Below are 23,910 nucleotides of genomic sequence, written 5' to 3'. Positions count from 1 at the left end.
TTTTTCAACGGATTAAAACTAAAGTATGCCCTTGAGGGAACCTCAAATTTCATAGCCTGCAATGATAGGGTGGAAGTAGTTCTTGATGATAATGGTGTGTTGGAGTACACCTAAACTGACATTCCAAATCTAACAATATCATATGCATAGCAATTAGCCCAGTGCAAGAAGGATACCACAAAATCCAGGAGAACCATCCTTGAGGGTATGAGAAACCATGTAGTCTCGAATTTACATGGCAAGGAAACTCTCTTTTATATGTGGAAATCCATCACTAAGCTATTAAAAAATGGTAGTGATTCCAAGAAATTGTCATTGAGGGACAACCTTAGAAACATATGCATGCATAAATGAGAAACCATTTGACATTACCTCTCTAGATTCGTTCATTGTCAAGATGATCTTGGAGGAGTTGGAGAAAATATTCCCTCTCCAAAACTAGTGAACCTACCTCTCCTAGGCCTTCCAAAATCCTAGCACAGCTACCAGGACTCTGTAATGGAAGGGAAAAAATCCAAATTGGGAGAGACTCTGGTCTGATCTGGTGCATGAAGGAATTCGGCAGAACACCAGAGATGAAGTAATATCCGACGAAGATAATTTTTCCTTGGTTGGGAAGGGAAAGAAGGCCCCAAAAAATCCAAGGACTAGCCAAAACAATGGCAAGAAGAAGGACTTGAGCAAGATAAAAAAAATTCACTGCCATGAATTCGGGCACTATGGAAAACATGTATGCACAAGAAGTCTAACAAGAAGCCTTCAGGAGGAGTAGGAGGTGAAGCACTTGCCTCAAAATTTGAATTAGATTTCACCCTAATTGCATGCATGGCAAGCACTTTAATGGGGAGTGTGTTGTATCTATATGCAGGTGCCTCATTCCATATGACAGGATGCAAAGAATTCTTCAGTAGCCTAGAGTAGAAGGATCTCCACATGCACATAGAACTCGAGGATGATGGGCATTACAATACCGAAGGAATTGGAACTGTATCCTTTAAGAGGGAGTTAGACTCCCATCTTCATCTAAAAGATGTCTTGTAGGTACTTGGGTTGAAGAAGAACTTGATCTTTGTAGTTGTATTGGAGGATCTTGTCTATGATGTTGTTTTCAGTAAGGGGAAATCCTTTCTAAGACATGTAGCTACCATGAAGATTAAACATATTATATTTCGAGTGAATAATCTTCAAAAAGTTGAGGTGGAAGCTTGTGTTTCACTGAGTAGCAAGGCAGGAGAAGTGTAGAGTCGAGATATAGGAGAACTCTAGCATAGATGCATGGGACACTTACACCATGGGGCCTTTAAGATCATGCAGCAAATTACCACTAGTCTCCCAAAATGCACCTTTGACCAACATGATGTCTCCAAGGGATGCACATTGGGAAAATATGTCAAATCCACCTTCTAGGGCCGAGATATCATAGTTACAGAAATATTTAAGCGAGTCCACTCTGATGTATATGGACCATTTTTTACAACCTATATAGAAAAACATAGGTATTATGTAATTTTTGTTGATGACTTTTCAAGAAAATGTTGGATATTCTTCATGCGGAAGAAGGATGAAGTTTTATATAAAAAATTGAATTAAAAGCAATTGTTGAAAAGGAGACTAGTCATAAACTGAAAGCCCTGAGAGGTAATAATGGAGGAGAATATGTTTCTAGGACCTTCAAGGAATTTTATGCCAAAGAGGGCATTAGAAGGGAACTGATAACTCCCCATAACCCATAGAAAAATGGGGCGGTTGCAAGGAAGAACATAAGCATAGTGGGAGCACCAAGAGCCATGTTGCATGATTAGGGGTTTCCATTACATATATGGGTAGAAGCATGCAATACTACAATTTATTTTCAGAACAACAGCCCTCATAGAATACTTGGCATGACGACATCTAAAGAAGCTTTCTCTAGGAAGAATCCAGATGTATCTTATTTCATGATTTTTTGAGCTACTTTGTATCACCAAGTCTCTAAGGATAACAGGAAGAAAATTGAGCCTACATTTGAGATGGGAGTCTTTGTAGGAGACATAGAGACACCACATAACTATAGGGTGTATTTTCCCTCACTCAGGGTAACAATAGTGAGGAGAGATATCAAATTTGATGAGGAGAAGGCTATGAGATGCTCTCTAGAGTTAGAATTGAGTATCCCAAAGAATGAGTAGTTGTTAGTTCCAAAGGAGGAGCCTCAAACAGATCTTTAGGATGTTGTGGAGTAGCCACATGTAGAGGAGTAGATAGGAGGCAAAGTGGAGGCACCCACTCAACCAGAATATTCCTAAGACAAGAGGAAGAGAACCAGAGAATATGACAAATTGGTGCAGGATGCACAAGATCATGTGGGAGATCTTTCATCTCAGCGTGGGAAGAGGAGGTCACCAGAAAAATACATTGGGTATATGTCTCTCATGACAGAATTCATTGAGGCAGAGCCTTCTTTATTTGAGGAAGAAATTTCTCAACCAGTGTAGATTGATGCCATGGTTGAGGAGTATGACTCGATCATGAAGAACAATGTATGCAAGGTGGTGCCAAGACTAGAGAACAAGTCAGTAGTTGGTTCCACATGGATCTAAAAATGAAGCATGCAACTGATGGGAGCATCGAGAAGTACAAGGCTAGATTTGTGTACAAAGGCTTCTCTTAGGTATAGGGAGTGGAATATGAGGAAACATTTTCCCTAGTGGCAATATATTCCTCCATCAGAACCATTCTAGAATTAGTTGTGTAGATGGGGTGGAAGATCCATCAGATGGATGTGAAGACCGTCTTTCTCAATGGTTTTGTTGAGGAAGAAATTTACATAGAGCATCCAGAGGGGTTTGAGACATATGACAGGGAGACAAATATATGTAGACTTAGGAGAGCCATGTATGGTCTCAAACAGGTTCCCTAAGCATTGTACACTTATATTGACACATATCTCAGTGGAATGGGCTTTACCAAAAGTGAAGCATATGCCAATCTCTATCACATTGTGGTAGATGGAAATTTGCTAATATTAGTTTTGTATGTTGATGACTTGATACTTACAAGGGATGAGCAGTTGATCCTCTCTTCCAAGGAGGACATTGCGAGATAATTTGAGATGAAATACATGGGCTTCATGCATTACTTCCTTGGGTTGGAAGTATGGAAGGGTGATGGTGAGTTGTTTGTGTGTCAGGGGAATTATGCCTTTGAAATACTTCAGAGATTTCACATGAAGAATTGCAAGCCTATGGACACACCTCTAGCTACAAAATGGAGGGAGTGCTTCTTTAGGAGAGGAAGTAGATGCCACCATCTACAGATAGCTTGTGGGATCCTTGATGTATATGGTAAACATAAGGCTTGACATTTTCTATGCAGTTAATCAGTTGAGTCAATCCATGGTGAATCCTACCAAGTTATATTGGAAGGCAACAAAGCATGCGTTGAGGTACCTCATAGGCTCACTCGAGTATGGATTATGGTACAAAAGGGCAGAGAGAGTGAAGATCCAAGGCTTCACTGATGCAGATTGGGTAGGGAGTCCATTAGACAAGAAAATTACTTCAAGTGTTATCTTCAGTGTTGGGTCTGCAACTATTTCCTGGTGTAGTAGAAAACATAGGTTTGTGGCACTCATCTCAGTAAATGTTGAATACATGGCTACAATTCGAGCAACATGTGAGGCCATATGGATGAGGAAAATATTGGTGGGTCTTTTCAGTTAGGAGATGCATCCGATAGTGATTCATTGTGATAATCAGAGTTGTATCAAACTTTTTGAGAATCCAATATTTCATGACAAGTCCAAGCACATTGATATCAGGTACCATCACTTGCAAGATTGAGTTTAACAGAGAATTATGATGCTATAGTACATTCCAACTGAGGAGTAGGATGCAAATAACTTAACAAAGGCATTTTCAAGAGGAAAATTTGAATTCCATAGGTGCAGGATAGGGATATTGCAAAATCCATTTCTTGATAAGAGGGAGTGTTAGAAATGTAGAAAGAAAGGCTAAATTTGACTTGTGCCTTAGTCAAATTTAGTAATTCGAATTTCTACATCAACGGGATGACTTGGATTGCAGTTAACTTGTGTGACATGGCTTTTGTCTACTAGTTCACTTAATAAATTTTAGTTAGAGGCTAGAAGTAGAGTAGTGTATGAAGTGATTGCTAAAATTTAGCAATCTATGTCAGTTTGACTCAGTTAATTGAGCACAAGTACTAAGTTGAGTCAGTTGAAGGTCATCTGAGTAGTAAAATTATTGTTAACTCAAGGATCTCTCAATTAAACCAGTGGATAAGCTAAAAATAGCCCAAACATGCATGAAATTCGAATTTCCTAGTTGGAGTGGAGGAAAAGGCACATTGTAATTATCAATTGTATACTAGTTGAATGTGAAGGCTTGGCAGTTAAGCAGGTGAATAATTCCTTGGGAATTGTGAAAAAAAATAGGAGGAAAATCCTATCTTTTAGGAGCTAATTTCCTCGAGGATTGTGTAAGGAAATAGGAGCAGGTTGGGGCCTTGAATTGGATAAGTGTTTACCATAGTAGTATAGTGAGTAGGAGAACAATTTTACAATGCACGTTGTGCGTCAAGATCAAAGCAAGACATTGTAATAGTTTCTCACTCTCATATGATTAATGAAAAGAAGCGAAGGTGTTTTCCCCAATTGGGTTCCCATGTAAATCATTGTGTTCTTGTGGTATTTTAATGGTTGCATGTCATTACATGTTTTTCTAAATTATGATTTCCATTCCATGAAATAGTAGAGGAAATTTGTAATCTCTTGTTTTCAGTTTGAATACATCAATAGTAGCAAATTTCTATTACTTTTTACAAGTGCATCCATAAGGGAACCTAAACCTCATTCAAATTTTGTTTCTCTCATGGAAACATTATTTATTATATTCATGTTCGACAATAATATCAAATTAAAGTTTCATGAGTTATTCAAATTGTCTCTTTTGTTAGTCAATTTTCTTTTTTGTTTTATTCTCTCTTCTCTCTTATTTCGTAGTAGCTAGTTTAGTATTTTTTTCAAACCTACATTAATATAATATTATGAATGTATGTATGATTAATGGAAAGAAAACACAGACACACAAGTAAACAAGAGAAAAATTGTGCATTTAAAAAATAAAAACATTAGAAATTGTTTCTCAAATATATTTGAGAATAAAAGGAAAAAAGAGGACAATTTGACACTAGACTTGAGGGAAATGAATACTTGTGGACACTTGGCTAAGCCGCTAGTTAAGTTATTCTCTTATTTATTCTTGCACCCCAAAGGAAGATGGATGTTTTTTTGTTAAGAGTGAGAGGAATTGCTATCCAAATTCCCATGTGAATACTAAGATTGGACTAGACATCTTGAGCATATTATAATTTGCACATATCAAAGAAATAAAGAAACTAGTGAAATCCCATCGAATGCTGGTTTTTCCATTTAGATTTCTAGCAATTCCAACTATTTTAGTATGCAGACTACTAGTTTCTCTTTCAAATTCAAGATCAATGGCTTAAACAATATGGATATTAACACTATTGTAGAGAGTTTCCAATATTTTCTTTTCTTATTTATTAACTATTGGAGAAGGGGAAAATGTCATTGTTGCTTACAATGGCTAGTGAATTCCATTTTCTTTCTTTTTTAACTTTCATGTTTTTAGGCCCTAGATATTGATTTATTGCATTCTATTGTTATACTAGTATTGTTAGCTATACCCTTCAATTGCAATTGTAACTTTTGTCTGGTATATATACCAAGGCGACCTAGTTTTAGAAATCATCCCATCTTGTAAATTTCTTCCATTGTAAAGGGTGGATTTCCCTCAAAGAAGATTCACATTCATTATTATCTCTCATTCTCAAGGCGTGGACTTACTCATATTTCTCTTTTTATGCTATTTGAGTGTTTGGTGCACTCCATTTGGTTTCAAAGCATAAAAGCCTTGGGTTTGGCTCGTTCAAATGAGTCATCTTGGTGTTTTCACTATAACATTCTTTTGGGATAATTCAGACTAGGAAATTTTTGGGAGCCTAAGAAGACAACATTAAAGGAGTTTTGAGGTAAATAAGGGCTCAAAAAAAAATTTAGATTATCAAAATCAACTTTAAAAGACCCAATAGGATTCAAGATGCATTTTTTAGGAAAATGAAGTAGACTACTTTTTTTAATTATATTTTCAACTTATCTCCTTATAGGTTTACTCAAATTTCAAATGTAGGCTTTCGTTAGAGATGGAATTTAGTTATGCATCCACTTACGACCCACTATGTATACTTTTTTTAAACTCACAGTGAGAAAAACTAGAAACACATTTCGAAAAGGATTGTTTTCATGTATATCTAATTTATGGGTCTACAAAATATATGCAAAGTGATAGTCATTAGAAGAAAAATTTAATTCCACATCCAAAAAGGTCCTACACTTGAAATTAGAGTAAACCTATGAGGAGATAACTTAGTAAAAAATGAAATATAAAGAGGTAGTTTTATTTCCTTCCTTTGAAATTTAATAACTCTTAGTGTATTATTTAACTATTATTTTATTATTTTCCTTAGGAGGCACATTTTATACTTGAAATTTCCCCTAACGAGAACCATTTGTTTTCAAAATGTCAAGTTCTATATTTCTATACTTTTGAAGATATAACCTATCGAAATTAGGGTTTTTTACTAACCTTAAATTTAGTCCCAAATGAGCCATCTACGAATTGTTTCTATGAATTTTCTCAAGGATGTTTCAAATATTTAAAGTTTGGGGAGACTAAGGAGACCTATCAAGTACCTATGGTAAAAATTTTAGGATATAGTTCACTTTTCTTTTAGACATACAAGTTGTGGAAATTAGGGTTTTGGACTAGTCTTGAAACTAGTCACAAATAAGTGTTCATGGTAAATTTGTCATATCTAAAGCCCTAAATGTTTAAAATTAGTGTCACTAATTTGCTTGAAAATAACACATGACATAACTTTTGGGTACAAGTTTCTGGAGTTGATATGAAAAATAGCACACATGGTGGATCGGATAAGTTTTCTCTCTTGAAAAGGGTTAAAAATATAAGTTTTGGGGAAGTTACCGTAAATTTATCTCCACCCATCCTATGGAATTTCAAAGAAAAAGTATTAGGCTACTACAAATCAAAATTTTAACCTCACAAGGGCCAAAATTTTAGAGGCCTTTCAGGAGGGACTTTGGCAAACAATACAATCTATAAACTACAATTTTTCTAGGTATGTTAACTTGAAATTATCTTGGTTTTCAATTAGAAGATCTATTTTTTTAATTGAAAAATTGTGATGCAAGATATGCATTATTCAAGATTCTACTCAGGACTAAGGAACTAATTAATTCCCAAGAAATATACGAGGAAGTTTGATGGTAAAGATATTGTTACATGGATATTCTAGATGGATCAATTCTTTGATCTACACCATGTTCCAACTTTACGAAAGGTAACCAACTTCCTACTTTACAAAAGGTAACTATTTCATCCCTTTGTCTATAACTTGATCAATCTATCTAAGATCAATAGCTTTGTGAATGAAAAGAATATTTTACTCTCTCTTGATCCACTTTTACAAATATTGATAACACACCATGGGGATATTAAGAGCAACACATTCTTGAGATAGTTGATAAATATCCAACAAAGAGGTCCAATTACAACATATATTTAGCAATTTCAAAAGTCGAATATCACTTTATAGGAACTTTAAAGGGCAACATTCAACTTGGGGTGTACTTCTTAGAAGCTAAAAATAACCCAAACATGCATGGAATCTGAATTACCTAGCTGGAGTGGAGGAAAAGGAACATTGTAATTATCAATTGTATACGAGTTGAGTGCACAAGCTTGGTAGTTAAGCAAGTGAACCATTCCTTGGGAATTGGCAATAAAATAGGAAAAAAATCCTATCTCTTAGGAGCTAATTTCCTAAGGAAATAGGAGCAAGTTGGGGCCTTGAATTTACCAAGTGTTGGCTAAAGCAGGAAAGTCAATAAGAGAACATGTTTACAGTGCTAGTTATGCATCAGGATCGAAGCAAGACATTGTAATAGTTTCCCATTCTTGTCTGATTAATGAAAAGTAGCGGAGGGGTTTTTCTCAGTTGGGTTCCCCTATAAATCATTGTGTTCTTATGGAGTTTTAATGGATGCATTTCATTACATGTTTTCTAAATTGTAATTTCCATTCTGTAGAACAGTAAAGGAAATTTGAAATCTCTTGTTTTCAGTTTGAATACATCAGTAGTAGAAAATTTCTATTAATTTCTACATGGTATCAGAGTATAAATCACACTAGAAACCAGGTAATAGATCTTCTCCTTTAGAGAGTTAAATTTCCAAATTTAGTGAAGCAGTTTTTCTTTCGTGCGAGAGAATGTCTTTCAATGGATTGAGATTGAATTATGCCCTTAGGGAACCTCGAATTTCATAGCCTGCAATGATAGAATGGAAGAAGTGCTCGATGACAATGGTGTGTTGGAGTACACCCAAACTGACATTCCAAAGCCAGTAATATCAGATGCATGGTAATTATCCCAACGGAAGAAGGATACCACAAATGCCAGGAGGACCATCCTAGAGGGTGTGAGATACCAAATAGTATCGAATATACATGGAAACGAGGCTTTCTTTGCTATGTGGAAGACCCTCACTAAGCTATTCAAAAATGGTAGTGATTCCAAGAAATTGGCATTGCAGGACAAGCTCAGAAACATTTGCATGCATAAAGGAGAAACCATTCGACATTACCTCTCTAGATTCATTCAGTGTTGAGATGATCTTGGAGGAGTTGGAGAAAATATTCCCTCTTCAGAACTAGTGAACCTAGCTCTCCTAGGCCTTCCAAAATCCTGGCACAGCTACCAGGACTCTATAAATGGAAGGGAAAAACATTCCAAATTGGGAGAGACTCTGGTTTGATTTGGTGCATGAAGGAATTCAGCAAACACCAGAGATGGAGTAAGATCTAAATCTGAGGAGGAAGATAATTTTTCCTTGTTTGGGAAGGGAAAGAAGGGTAAGGGCAAGAAGGCCCAAAACAATCTAGGGACCAGCAAGAACAATGGCAAGAAGGACTTGAGAAAAATAAAAATAAAAATCACTGCCATGAATTCAGGCACTATGCAAAAGCATTTCCTCACAAGAAGTCTAACAAGAAGCCTTCGGGAGGAGTAGGAGGTGAAGCACTTGCCTCAATATTTGAATTAGACTTCACCCTAATTGCATGCATGACAAGCACTGTAATGGGGAGTGTGTGGTATTTATATTAAGGTGCATCATTCCATATGAGAGGATGCAATTAATTCTTTAGTAGCCTAGAGGAGAGGGATCTCCATATGCACATAGAACTCGGCGATGATGGGTGGTACAGTACCAAAGGAATTGGAACTATAACCTTTAAGAGGGAGTCAGACTCCCATCTTCATTCTAAATATGTCTTGTATGTACTTGGGATGAAGAAGAACTTGATCTTTGTAGATGTATTGGAGGATCGTGGCTATGATGTTGTTTTTAGTAAGGGGAAATCCTTTCTAAGACATGTAGCTACTAGGAAGATGAAACAGATTAGATTTTGAGTGAATAATATTTACAAAGTTGAGGTGGAAGCTTGTGTTGCACTGAGTAGCAAGGCAGGAGAAGTGCAGAGTCGAGATATTGGAGAACTCCGGCACAAATGCATGGGACACTTACACCATGGGGCCTTGAAGATCATGCAACAAATTACCTCCAGTCTCCCAAAATGCACCCTTAACCAACATGATGTCTGTAAGGGATGCACATTGGGAAAATATGTCAAATCTACCTTCCAGGACCGAGATAGCATAGCTAGAGAAATCTTGGAATGAGTCCACTCTTATGTATGTGGACTATTTTCTATAGCCTCTATAGCAAAACATAGGGATTACGTCATTTTTGTTGATGACTTTTCAAGAAAATGTTGGATCTTATTCATGCAGAAGAAGGATGAAGTTTTCTCAAAATTTGTTTAATTGAAAGCATTGTTTGAAAAGGAGATTGGTCAGAAATTGAAAGCACTGAGAAGTGATAAATGAGAATATGTTTATAGCACCTTCAAGGACTTTTGTGCCAAATAGGGCATTATAAGAGAACCGATAACTCTCCATAACCCACAACAAAATGGGGTGGCTAAAAGGAAGAACATAAGCATAGTGGGAGCACCAAGAGCCATGTTGCATGATTAGGGGTTGCCATTACATCTATGGGTAAAAGCATGCAACGCCGCAATTTATTTGCAAAACAGGAGCCCTCATAGAACACTTCACATGATGACACCCAAAGAATCGTTCTCTAGGAGGAATCTAGATGTACCTCTTTTCAAGATTTTTGGAGCTACTTTGTATGGCCAAGTCTCCAAGGATAACAGGAAGAAAATTGAGCCTACAGTTGACATGGTAGTCTTTGTAGGATACAAAAAGACACCACATAACTATAGGGTGTATTTTCCCTCACTCAGGGTAACAATAGTGAGGAGAGATGTTGAATTTGATGAGGAGAAGGCTATGATATGCTCTCTAGAGCGAGAATTGAGTATCCCACACAAGGAGTAATTGTTAGTTCCAAAGGAGGAGCCTTAAAAAAATATTTACGATGTTGTGGGTAGCCACATGTAGAGGAGAAGATAGGAGGCAAAGTGGAGGCACCCACTCAACCAGAATCTTCCAGAGAGGGGAGGAAGAGAACCACAGAAGCTAACAGATTGGTGCAGGATGCACAGGAGCACTGTTACCGGGAATAATGTCTATGCAGAACTACTAATCCCACTAAGGGTGGTAGCAACCTTAGAAACAAACAGAGTAAAGCTACTTTCGTATTCCTTTATAACTAATAGATAAGAGAGGAATGAAGGGACTAACCTCAATCTTGCGCTTGGTTCCTCACTTTGATTCCTCTCTCTTATGATAGACCCTTGCCCCTTGCTTCCTCGTAAGCCTAGCTTCAAAGAGCACCTGTGGAATCAAAGCAGCACAATACTATCCGAGAACAGAGATCTACTAGCATAAACAATATAAGGTCATATGTATATTGACCACACACAAACATAATCATAAAATATGCAAGAACATGGAGGAAAACTTGAATAACTTTATTAATATCAAGAAAAGAGCAGGGGAGGATTACAACCAAATGTTCTGACCCAGCGTCATCCTCTCATCAAGAAGCCCTTCTTCACCTCATGAAAAGCTTTGATCACCCAACATTATGATGTTGCAGCAAGAAACCAACAGCACTTCCTTACAAGATAAAAAATTCTAGCCTCCGGATCTCTGGCATGAGGGATCCATATATAGATGTTTGAAAGGAGGGTGAGTCAGCTTCTGGGGTTTGATTAGTGTCCTCTCTCTGATAGTTCTTGATTCCACTTGGAGAATGATGATCTCTTACTCATCCCTAGGCGAATTCAGGGAGGCAAGTGTCACAGGAGAAGTTTCTGGAAGATTCCATGATTTTCCACCTCGCACACTACCTCTGCCATTTGTCCATTCTCACCCATCACACCCCATAGAAGGGATTTTCAACATGCATTGCACCCTCTCTGTGTATTTAGGTGGGATGCAGCGCACTTTGTCCATGGAGCAGGAGAGATGGCCCAGTTTTGACTAGTTCTAAGTAGTTTTTCATGGAGAACTTCTGGGAGATGATGTGATCAGCTGACCTTGTTCTTTTAGGGGTTGGAACAACACTTTTAGGGACTTAGGAGCCCTTGGTTTATGGACATTTAGGATTGGGGTTGCAGTGCCCAAAAATGTCTATAACAGTTGCCCCCTAAAGCATGAGGTCGTTAATTAATTTTTTATGTCGGGTGAAATGCTTTATCATGAGGATCCAAAGTTTTTCGAGCTGGAAGGCGACCTGTAATAAGATACAATAAAACACATTATCTTCCTAATATTTTTCATTTCCTGGCTGAGTCAGGCATTCCCATGCTCAGCTTTATAAATTCATTTTCATGTACATAGGACAAACAATCGTCTGAGTGCAGACTGATGATTCCGATACAGCCATCATCCCTTAGGTTGGATGATTATCTGTGTAGCAATGATGTACACTGGATGTCTTTATTTCCCTGAATGTATCTCGTAGCCTGGATGGATGAAACTAGATCTGGGGTCTTCAATCTCGTTCGATCTTCAGTCGAAGTACAAGTCAATCCATATGAGAGATGTTCTGGAGTCGAACATGGAAAGACATTGCCTGATTACCAGCCAATGATGTAAGTTGTTAACAAGCACGAGAGGAATCACCGATAATGATGATGACCCTCAAGGTATTGTAGTAAAATTCGCACGGTGTGAAAGATGGACTTGGTGTCGAACACCATGCAAAATCTTTCGGTCGAAGGCCAGTGATGTAAACCTGTCGCCGAAAGTGAGAAACTTGCCATTGAGGCATGCAAGCTTCAAAGTACTGGAAGGGTTGTTCCTAGATCGACTTCTTGGATAATGAGTTGATGTCGACAAGAAGTGATCTGTCACAGGAGGGCCTTAATGAATCCCACATCTATGACACGGAACAGAGCAAATGATTTTAATGGAGGTGAAAACGATCTGAGGATACAAGGTTCAGGATGGCGGTCATGAAAAGATGGAGAGTGAATGTATTGCAGCGGATGAGACACAAGTTTATCCTCTGAGCGACTTCTCTTGAACATATCGGCGACACTCACACGATGGATTGGTAGCATTAACCCCAAATATGGATGGTGTGATGGAACCATGGTGATGTGACCGGTGAATGGAACAACCCAACCCGACTCGGATGCGGAGTGAAAGTGTCATGTTCAAGAGCGACTTGCTACCAACAAAGTTTTTTCAAGTTTTCTTCCCAATTTTCCCCAGTCATTGCTGACCAGTACCTCTTTATTTTTGTCAAGCTTGAGGAGGATAACATATGCTTGTTCTATAATTTGCCCTTCGGGCAAACCCATCACTATGTTTTAACGAGCCTAGCGATAGTGAAACTCGGTCTTGTCTGTGAGGACAAGTTTGTCGCTATTAGGTTTTAACGAGTTTAATGACAAAGACAACTCGGTCCTTTTCAATTTTAGAGAGTCTGAAAGGGACGTAAAGGAAACTCCAATAGTTCCTTTTTCGTCATATAATCCCTTAGGTCCAAAAAAGTATAAAACAATATGAAAGGGATGAATTTTCGGTAATTTTAACGAGCCGAATAAGACAAGCGCTCGATCTTTTTGTGTAATAATCCCTCAGGTCCAAAAAGATTAAAATCTAAAGGAGGGATAGCACTTCCGGTCCCTTTAACGAGCTGGAGAGGCAAATCGCTCGGCAATCTTTTCATATTTTACGAGTCAGTTGAAAAGAGTTTAAAGGAGACTCGTTTTTTGAGGAACGAGTGATAAAATTCGGGTAGCAGCTGATTCCAGGTAAGGTTTGGAATTTTCCAATCACGGCAATGTCACAAGGATGGCTAACTGTATCACTTTTCGCAGCTGTTCCTCAAAAGGGTAAACAATCAAGTGGGGGTGAATGATCGGCCAATATAGAGTGGAGGTGATGATGAGAACACGACCAAGGCTTCAAAGGCTGATGATAAGGCATTCACGATGGTTATTTACCGGAAGATGGTTCATTTTTTAATGAGCTTAAACTCTGGGGGAACATTTGCTCATTGCTTATGTTTATTTTTTAACGAGCTTGAATTCCGCGTTAAAACTGCTCGATCCAGTCGTATAATAAGGATGTCTCATCTAAGATGCCATTTTTGTGGAGCTTGCACCTTACAAAGCTTTGCTCCGCATCCTTTCTTTATGCAAGCTAGGAAACGCCCAATCCTACGAGTTTAAAGGGTTAGAGGACCTATAAATTTAAAAAATAAATGGTCACTCTTCGCTTGCACGCCAAAAGGTTTGCATGCCCCCAGGTATAGCGAAAAATTTCCAGGTTACCAAAGATTGTTCTAACCGCGTTGCGGATAAAACACTTCTTCGGCGATGTCTACCGAAATAAACAAAGGTGAGTGGCACAGACGCCTCCACCCACATAACTTTGACGAGGGAATCTTATTCCAGTCTAATCCCATTTTCCTAGACGGATGGGTGTGTCAAACTAGTCATATATCCTCCGCGGAAATTTACTCTATACCCAAGGTTTTCCTGTCGAAACAGGCCAGGGTGCATGCCCCCTGGGTTTCAGTCATACCCTCTGAATCACTCGCGTTCATCAGGTGGATGGACTGGGATTTGATGAGACATTCCTTGCGTGAAAAGACCATTCAGGGATGGTACTTGACTATTAGCTATGTGTGAGCCGGGAAACGATAGTTGGTCTATGAGCTTGACCACTCTGCCTTCATGCGGAAAACACATTACTCTAAAGAGTGAGGAGACGATGGCTCCCATGCTATAAATATAGTCACGTCCAAGGAGTAGATTATAATCCAAGGGTCCTCGGACTACCATTACGTTTATGTGAACGGTTTTCCTTCTCAACGTTATGGGTACATTGGGAAGGATCCCTAATGGTCGACTGGTTCCTTTGTCGAAGCCTGTCAGATTTCTCATCTCAGGCAGAAGCGGTGGTGAACCAAGCGCTTCCCAAGCTATTTAGGAAAGGATACTTACAAACGCCCCTTCATCTATGATGGCACCAGCCATGACCATTTTGTAAGCTTGTACAATAATTCAAAATGGTACACTAACCGGTAAACGGGATCTGCCTAGTAGGTTCGAGTCGAAGGAAACAACTAGGTTGCTTGGAGGTGGGACCGAATAGACGGCCGGGTATGACTCTGATGAACTTCCTTCCTGCGGTAAAGGAATGGGTAGACTGTCCCTATGTTCATCGGAGTCTGTGTTTACGAAGAGAATTTGAACGGTGTTGTCCTTATTTTCCTCGGTGATTGTATCATCTAAAGATGGATCTTCTGAAGGCAATACCGGGTCAACTGTCGTCTCGACCTTTTGACTTTCGTCTGGTATGGATTCAAAGGGTTCATCTTTGATGATAGATGTTTCGGCTGACCACAATGGTGTGTCAGCCAGATTTTCAACCAGTGATGGATTTGGCAAGAGTTTCTTATATCCTGGCAGAATCTGTACCGGTGAAATCGGACGGTCATCCAAAACTCTTTTAGCCTCATCTAGGAAGGGACAATGGTGGATGGCGTGATCGCCTTCACATAGTTTACAAGGAAATCTGTGGTTCCCTTTTTGTCCAGAGACTTCACTTTCACTAGTTGATGGTGTATTCTCAACATGATCATCAGAGGTTGATGACACCGGGTTGTGAAAACTAGGAGACCAGTCCCTTAAGATCCGAGGGATGCAAGGACAATCTCAATGATAGTGGTCTCCATTGCAAATGACGCATGGCGATTTAGGCCTGGTCAGTGCAGTGTGTGGATTTTCACTAGATGATGTCTGGTTGCCCCTTTTTGCCTTTGGCTCCTTCTTCTTCTTTTCTTTCTTCTTCTTCTCCTTCTTCTTCTCAGTTACTTGATTTTTGGCTTTACCAGCTTCATCAAGCGAAGAGGAAGGAGGAGAGGAGGAATTAGATGAAGTCGAAGGTTGGGGATAACTCTAGTATCATTTAGTTGCTAACTTGACTGTTCAGGAGTTACGGTATCCTAAATGACCGAAGTTGAGAAAAGACATACGGGCAAGCCGATCGTCAATCCAGGAAGTGACAATGCGGCCATATGGGGTGCACCAACATCTCCCCAAAAGGAGAAAGGACTAGGATTTCCTCCGAGAGGAACCCCTTGGTTGGTGGACTCCATTTTCCTCAACTCAAGATCAACGTAGGAAAGGTGATCTTTATTCCATTTAAAATAAATTTTAGACGCCTTAACACAACTTGTTTTTTCAATTTTTAAGAGTCGAGAAAAAACAAAATATGACTCTAGTCACCTTCGATTTTTAATGAGCCTGAAGTGACAAGTGCTTAGATGGACCTTTTCCTTTAAGGAGTCTGAAAAGGAACAAAAGAGACTTCTAACGAAATCTAGACAGAGGGATTACCAAACCAATCGCAAAACTATAGAATACTTTTTACGTACGGCAGACAATCTTCCTGAATGTTGTGTTCAGTGCATTGCGATCGATAGGGCGGCAGACACAGCTTCCTACGGATAAAGGATAAAGCCTATTGTGGTCTCCCAATATATACTCGACGGTACGTGGGAACACAAGTCCGTATTGGCACTTATCGTCTCAAAGTGGAGGAATCACCCAACCAACGATGAAAGAAACAGTTACCACGTTTTACGACGCCGGAACACGTCTCTAGCCTAGACTTCTGTTGTGCGTTAGGTTCTGTTATCACTTAGAATTTCAGTCAATGTACTACAGTCCATGTACATAATGTTGTCCCAAACTAAAATTTTTCATTGTCATGTGTGATGAATGGTTATAGTCTTGTGTGTATTAGTTAGGGATCATGTTTTAAAAAGGTGTTGATCTGAATCATTGCAAAAAACCGTTAGTCAATCTCCATCATAATTCTTTAAAGCATGTCATGTCTTGTTTGCGTCATTGGTCCTTTGCGCAGTTTGATTGGCCAATTTGGCAGCGTAATGATGTTTCCGCCTTTTCGTAGCCTGTGATTTATCAGCCATTTCGCAGCGAAATCTGTCCATTTATAGCTGTTTGCGCTACGAAATCGGGGATTCGGGGTTTATGCAGCGCATTTTCTTGAAATTTCAAGTCTGGGGGGATGAGTCATCAGGTCCGTTCATAGGTTGTCAGTTGATGTCCTCTCCAAGTCATTTTTTGTCATCATTACGCTATGAGGTTCAAAACCACGCACATAAATATCATTCAAAGTGATTTATGATGTATGGTTGTATTATGATAGTTGTTATTAGTGCGGGAACTGTTTTGTTTGTATGACAAAATTATTGAAGCGAAACGGAGCCCGAGTTTTCATTTAAAAGGACCTGTTTGCAAGCGAGCCTGTATCCCAAAGTTTGAAGTTCTCTTCTGAGTTGAAGCTGCTGTTAGTTTTCTGTTCGAAAGTTTGCAAAGTGAAATGGAGAAAAGGGAACATCGATCCGGTAGGTGCCAAAGAACAGAACCTGTGGGGCTTGATATTACTTTAAAGGATGAAGGTGTAGCCAGAGCTTTTAAAAACGCTGGTTGCTAGAGGTTTTGTGAGAAGTTGCAAGGTGGGCACGCAGAGGTAACAAAAGCTTTTGCATTGAATTTTACTGGTTTAAACTCTAAGGTGTCAATGCTAGAATTCCCTGTATCCCCAGAAGCTATTTCTAACGTGACTGAGATCCCTAGAGGTGGAAATGAATGGTTCAAAAACTTTAAATTCGACATGAGCCCGTGTAAGGAATTTTTGAAGGAACCTTATGTAAATGAGGATCTCACGAAAGCTGTGCCAAGGAGTTACGTGAAAGAACATTTTGCTCTGCTCCTCACATGCATCCAAAAGTATTTAACATGCGAAGGGAGGTATAATAAAGTGTACTCATATCATTTTAAGCTTTTGTTACATTTCACAGGCAAAGCATCAATTGATATCCCTTTCTACTTATTCAGAAGCCTGAGTAAAATGTGTGATAAAATTCAGTTGAAAAAAGATGACTGTGAGACATCACTGTTCCATCATGGTTTGGTGAAGTTGTTAGTATTAGATGGTTTGCAGAAGATTGGAAGAGATTGGGACTCCTTTATTTTTATGGCGGGCTTTCAGCGCAAGACGGGCCTTACTCCATTGCCTGTTAGGGAAAGGGAGAAAACGATTGAAGAATCTACTCTTGCTGAGATCAGGAAGGAGGTGAAAGATCTAAAGAAGTCCAAAACCAAGTTGAAGAAACCAGTCAAGCCTGTGGTGATCAAGGAGACACCTAAATCATCATCAAAAGAGAAGGTCAAACAGAAGAAGGATGCACCTGCACCAAGTGAAGTTGAAAAGGGATCAAGAGTAAAAACCAGAGGTCAGTTGAGCAAGGAAAAGGGTAAGTCAATTGCTGTTGAAGAGAGTCCTGTGTCAAAAGCTAGTTTAACTGATTTACTTGAAGCAATTGAACTTGAACAAGATCAGTCAGTGCAGATTGAGCCAATGGAACTTGAACAAGATCAGCCAATGCAACCAATGCACATTGACTTAACCCAATCTTCACCAGAGAGCATGAAGAAATCAAAGGCTTCAAAGAGGTTACGGTTTGAGGAGCCAAGTGAAGAATATGTGTTTAAACCAAGGAGGCCAATTACAAGAAGACAAATGAAAGAGGCCGAGAAAGTGCATGAAGAGGAGGCAGCTGTAAAAATGCCTAGTACAGAGGTTATTGAAATTTTGACTAAAACAGTGCATGCAGCCAAGAGTAAAGACAAAAATAAAAAGGTTATTATTAGTCAAGGAGGGAATGTCATTGCTATCAAGAACCAGGCAGGAAAGACCCAGGAAAAGGTGGTTCAGACAAAGAGTTTTTCTAAAGAAAGTGCAATGAGATATGCTAGTTATAGGAGGGCTGTATTAAAAGGCAGCACAAGTCTACTGAAGCAAGCTGGCTCAGGGTCTGATGTATTCTCATGGATGATACCAGCACTTAAACAAGCAAAACACGTGAGAAAGCTGAACATGTGTCTGAGATCAGAAAATAAGGCTTTGAAGGAGGAGGTTAGCAGTTTGAAGAAGAAGCTAGGTAAACTAGCTCACTGACTTAAGAAGAAAGGTACTTTTCAAAGTTTTGATAAATTTTGGTTCAACTTCTATCATTTTGAAGTTATTTAGGTCCCTATGCACCTGTACAAATATCTGAAGAAGTCATGAGTTTAAGCTGAAAGCGCTGCAAGATGAATATGTTTTGTTTTGGCAAGAAACAGTAGTTTCGTAGCGCGCTACGAAACTACTGTAGAACGTTGTTTTATAAGGAAATAATGAAATTTGATGATGAGGTCAACAAATTTTGAAAGGAATGTCTCGAGGATAGGAGGGAGATTATACATGGATATCATAGCAGCTCAAATAGTGACAGGTGTGAGTTTTGAAGAAAAAGTGAAATATTTTGTTTTTTGCTAAAAGTTCTCTTAAAGGCACTTTATGACCGAAATACTAGGGTTCTGGTAGGGTTACTGATATTTTGGCTAGCACACCTGTTCACTCCACAAGGCATCCAGATCATGAGGCATATGGTATTATGCGTGGTTATTAAAGGATTAAAGAGCTTGGAGTGTGGTCTTTTAATAGTAAAGAAGAATGGAAGACAGGGACCGTGAAAATAGGGTGTTTAGGTTTACTAATTTATGAGCCATCTATACAGCTAGCACCCGAGGGTCAGCTCGTTCAGTGAATGTTCTTCAACATATCTCAGCCACAACAGAAATTGTACAGCTGTCAAGGATCCAAGGAGAATCATGCATACGAGGAGATGGAGTTGGACTTGCAATGTAATTGGGATTCTATGTATTTACAGCCCAACACTTCATGTATTTAATAAGTTGGTTTAGAAATAGATAAGGTTAATTAATGGTAGATCATTGAGTTCTCCCTTCATGCTTGTTGAGGAGACTCAAGATAGTTTTAGTTTTGGTTTTCCTATATATAGTGAAAACTCTGATGTAAGTAGGGTTGGAAATTTATAAAAAAAACAGAGTTTTTATCAGCTTGTGTAAGAAGACTTTTGACAGTAATACAAGAATTACTTTTTTCTTCCCAAGATTCATTATATGTTCAAGGCTCAGAACATGTGTGGTTTTGTCATTATCTTTTATGTATTTTACAGCTCACTAAATATACAATCACTCTGAATTCACCTAGTGCTCAGACTTCCTGTGTTTATTTATGAGTTGAGTTCTTTTTGAGAGATGTTTTGAGTGTTAAACGTTATATGCCTTGGCTTCTATGATTGAGTGATCAATAGTTTACTGCAGAAGTATTTGACCCCATGAGCCCAATGGAAGAAGTGTTGTTTTGTTTTTCCAACCAGCTTTATTTTCATGAAATTTGTGAAGAGTTAGTCATCTGTTTTTGTAATTGATTCTTATCAAAAGTCTGTGAGAGAGCCCTCTCTGACTAAGGAGGCTAATCCTTAGTCTAAAGTCTGGTTGAAATAGTTACATGAGATCTTGCTAGGTAGCAGCCCTTAGTACTGATTTTGTGATAACAGGTTCCAAAGCGTTTTTAGATTCATTGAATTTATTTTATAGTTGATCTTGCTTAAGAAATTTACCTTTCAGGTTCACTACGTGATGTAGATGTACAATTCCTAAAATGCAGTCTAAGATGATAAACAATCCTTTAATCTTCCTCTAGAAATGAAAATCCTAGCTACTAAGGAAAGAGTGATGATTTTTTTTCAGCATAGAGCATAGAGAACACACTATATGCACTGTCCTAAATCAAACCGACAAGCAGTCTAAATAAAAATTCACATGCATGTATTTTTTCAGCTTTCTTAGTGTATGTGATGATAAAAAAGCTAAGTGAAAATCTGAATTATTTCCAAAGCGACAATACTCAACAAATTTCTTTTCAAAATGAAGTGAAAGTAAGAGAGACACTTCGCGATTTCGAAATGAAAAATTGCTTTTTGACACTTTAAAAACTACCAATTCAGATCATATGCAATAGTAACTTGTATAATCGACTACCAAGAGCAAGGGGATTGTCTTCTATGGTTGAAAATGACAGCTACGACACTTTCAGATCAAAGAACGACAGCTCGATTATGCTACTTTTTTGCAAAAGAGAACCGAAAATGATGCAAAATACATAAAAACACTTACAGTTCTTTGCACTATGGAGGCGGAAAGATGTAAAGGAAGGGGGTTTTTACAGAGATACACTGACCATAGACAGCTAAACTCTAGAATAGGACTAAAAACAGTGAGTGAAACACCAAAGCCTTAAGGTAGAGTTAACCTTATCTGACCAGTGCACCTGTTACATAGGGATCTTTGCTTTCAGCGCACCTACTACACTCAGGAAGTGCGATGCAAGCAAACTGCCTTTAAGGCAGGGTGCGATGGTACCAGTACGAGACTTTGAACAAGTTTTTACTCACAATTTGCAATTCAGTTTGGGGATTTAAGCCAAGAAAGCAATGTTTAGTATATGCAAATCACAAAGGTGGATCTAAGGAGGTTACTAGAGCTACCACTTAGGGCAATTAGTCTGTTTGTAGATCGATTGTTTAATTCATAAACAAAACCTGGAGATTGACTGAAGCAGCATTGATCTACTTTGCATTCATAAAACAAATGCAGTTCGAAGGCTAGCTGGCTTGGCTTCAGGCTCCGTCTGTAAGTTTATAAAAGAAACAAAGATAGGCTAACAAACAATCTAGTCGCTCCCTAGCGGAGTCGCCATTTTGTTACCAGGAATAATGTCTATTCAGAACTACTAATCCCACTAAGGGTGGTAGAAACCTTAGAAACAAACAGAGTAAAGCTACTTTCGTATTCCTTTATAACTAATAGATAAGAGAGGAATGAAGGGACCAACCTCAATCTTGCGCTTGGTTCCTCACTTTGATTCCTCTCTCTTCTGATAGACCCTTGCCGCTTGCTTCCTCGTCAGCCCAGCTTCAAAGAGCACCTGTGGAATCAAAGCAGCACAATACTATCCTAGAATAGAGATCTACTAGCATAAACAATATAAGATCATATGTATATTGACCACACACAAACATATATCATAAAATATGCAAGAACATGGAGGAAAACTTGAATAGCTTTATTGATATCAAGAAAAGAGCAGGGGAGGATTACAACCAATTGTTTTGACCCAGCATCATCCTCTCAGCAAGAAGCCCTTCTTCACCTCATGAAAAGCTTAGATCACCCAACACTATGATGTTGAAGCAAGAAACCAACAGCACTTCCTTACAAGATACAAAATTCCAGCCTTCGGATCTCTGGGATGATGGATCCATAAATAGATGTTTGAAAGGAGGGTAAGTCAGCTTTTGGGGTTTGATTAGTTTCCTCTCTCTGATAGTTCTTGATTCCACTTGGAGAATGATGATCTCTTACTCATCCCTAGGCGAATTCAGGGAGGCTTCAGGAAGAAGTTTCTGGAAGATTCCATGATTTTCCACCCCGCACACTGCCTCTGCCATTTGTCCATTCTCGCCCATCGCACCCCATAGAAGGGCTTTTCAACATGCATCACACCCTCTCTGTGTATTTAGGTGGGATGCAGCGCACTTTGTTCATGGAGCAGGAGAGATGGCCCAGTTTTGACTAGTTTTATGTAGTTTTTCATGGAGAACTTCTGGGAGATGATGTGATTAGTTGACCTTGTTCTTTTAGGGGTTGGAACAATACTTTTAGGGACTTAGGAGCCCTTGGTTTATGGAAATTTAGGATTGGGGTTGCGCCCAAAAATGTCTATAACAAGCACGTGGGAGCTCTTTCATCCTAGTGTAGGAAGAGGAGGTCACCAGAAAGATACACTGGGTATATGGCTCTCATGACATAATTCATTGAGACAAAGGCTTCTTCATTTGAGAAAGAAATATCTCAACCAGTGTGGGTTGATGCCATGATGGAGGAGTATGACTCTATCATGAAGAAAAATGTATGGGAGGTAGTGCCAAGAGTAGAGAACAAGTCAGTAGTTGGTTCCACATGGATCTAAAAATGAAGCATGCAATTGATCTACAAGGCCAGATTTGTGGACAAAGGCTTCTCTCAGGTATAGGGAGTGGACTATGAGGAAACATTTTCACCAGTGGCAAGATTTTCCTCCATCAGAACCATTCTATGATTATTTTCACAGATGGGGTGAAAGATCCATCAAATGGATGTGAAAACCGCCTTTCTCAATGGTGTTGTTGAGGAAGAAAACTACATAAAGCAGCCAGAGGGGTTTGAGACATATGACAGGGAGACACATATATGTAGAATCAAGAGAGCCTTGGATGGTCTCAAACAGGTGCCCTAAGCATAGTACACTCGGATTGATACATATCTCAGTGGATTGGGCTTCACCAAAAGTGAAGCATATGCCAATCTCTATCACATTGTGGTAGATGGAAATTTTCTTATCTTGGTTTTGTATGTTGATGACTTGATACTTACAGGGGATGAGCAGTTGTTCCTCTCTTCCAAGGAGGACCTCGAGAGAGAATTTGAGATCACAAACATGGGCTTCATGCATTACTTCCTTGGGCTGGAAGTATGCTAGGGTGATGGTGAGTTGTTTGTGAGTCAGGGGAAGTATGCCTCTGAAATACTTCGGATATTTCACATGAAGAACTGCAAGCCTATCGACACACCTCTAGCTACAAACTAAAGGGAGTGCTTCTTCAGGAGAGGAAGTAGATGCCACCATCTACAAACATCTTGTGGGATCCTTAATGTATCTGGTAAACACAAGGCCTGCCATATGATATGCAGTTAATCAATTGAGTCAAGCCATGGTGAATTCTACCAAGTTATATTGGAAGGCAAGAAAGCATGTGTTTAAGTACCTCATAGGTTCAATCGAGTATGGATTATGGTACAAAAGGGTAGAGGGAGTGAAACTCCAAGGCTTCACTAATGCAAATTGGTTAGGGAGTCCATTAGACAAGAAAATTACTTCAAGTGCTATCTTCAGTGTTGGGTCTACAATTATTTCCTTGTATAGCAAGAAACATAGGTTTGTGGCGCTCAGCTCAGTAAAGGTTGAATACATGGCTGCAATTCAAGAAACATGTGAGGCCATATGGATGAGGAAAATACTTGTGGGTATTTTCAGTTAGGAGATGCATTCGATAGTGATTCATTTTGATAATCAGAGTTGTATCAAACTTTTTGAGAATCGAATATTTCATGACATGTCCAAGCACATTGATATCAGGTATCATCACTTGTAGGATTGACTGCAAAGGAGAATTATGGTGCTATAGTACATTCCAACTGAGGAGCAGGATGCAGATATCTTGACAAAGGCATTTTCAAGAGGCAAATTTGAATTCCATAGGTGCAGGATAGGGGT

This window comes from Pinus tabuliformis, chromosome 2_1, assembly GCF_031772625.1.
Source record: "Pinus tabuliformis cultivar Carrire ecotype Pingquan chromosome 2_1, CPIR1, whole genome shotgun sequence".
Taxonomy (NCBI): Eukaryota; Viridiplantae; Streptophyta; class Pinopsida; order Pinales; family Pinaceae; genus Pinus; species Pinus tabuliformis.
The sequence above is the reverse complement of the archived record's forward strand: the minus strand, read 5'-3'. Positions refer to the sequence as shown.